Raw genomic sequence first — 273 nt, 5'->3', positions numbered from 1 at the left:
GTGGGTAAGCTATTCTGTAGTGAATATCAAGGCTGTGCACGGGACCAGCATGCACTCTGTGCCTCGGGGGTGTCCCTCACATGTCCTGTCTGTGAAAACAGTTTGGGTCTCGGCAGAAGACTTTCACGCAGCTGGGCTGAAGGAGCGGGAAAAAGCATTTAGCTAGTCGGTATGATCATCAGGACGACAGCGGGGGGGGGGTATTTACACGACATCACAGACCAAACACGTCTAACACAGTAAGATCTAAAAGGGGTCTTAGGCTTGTATGTA

Source organism: Seriola lalandi, unplaced genomic scaffold, assembly GCF_002814215.2.
Source record: "Seriola lalandi dorsalis isolate HSWRI2012SDOR001 ecotype SW California unplaced genomic scaffold, Sedor1 jcf7180002054929, whole genome shotgun sequence".
Lineage (NCBI taxonomy): Eukaryota > Metazoa > Chordata > Actinopteri > Carangiformes > Carangidae > Seriola > Seriola lalandi.
This window is presented reverse-complemented; position numbering follows the sequence as displayed.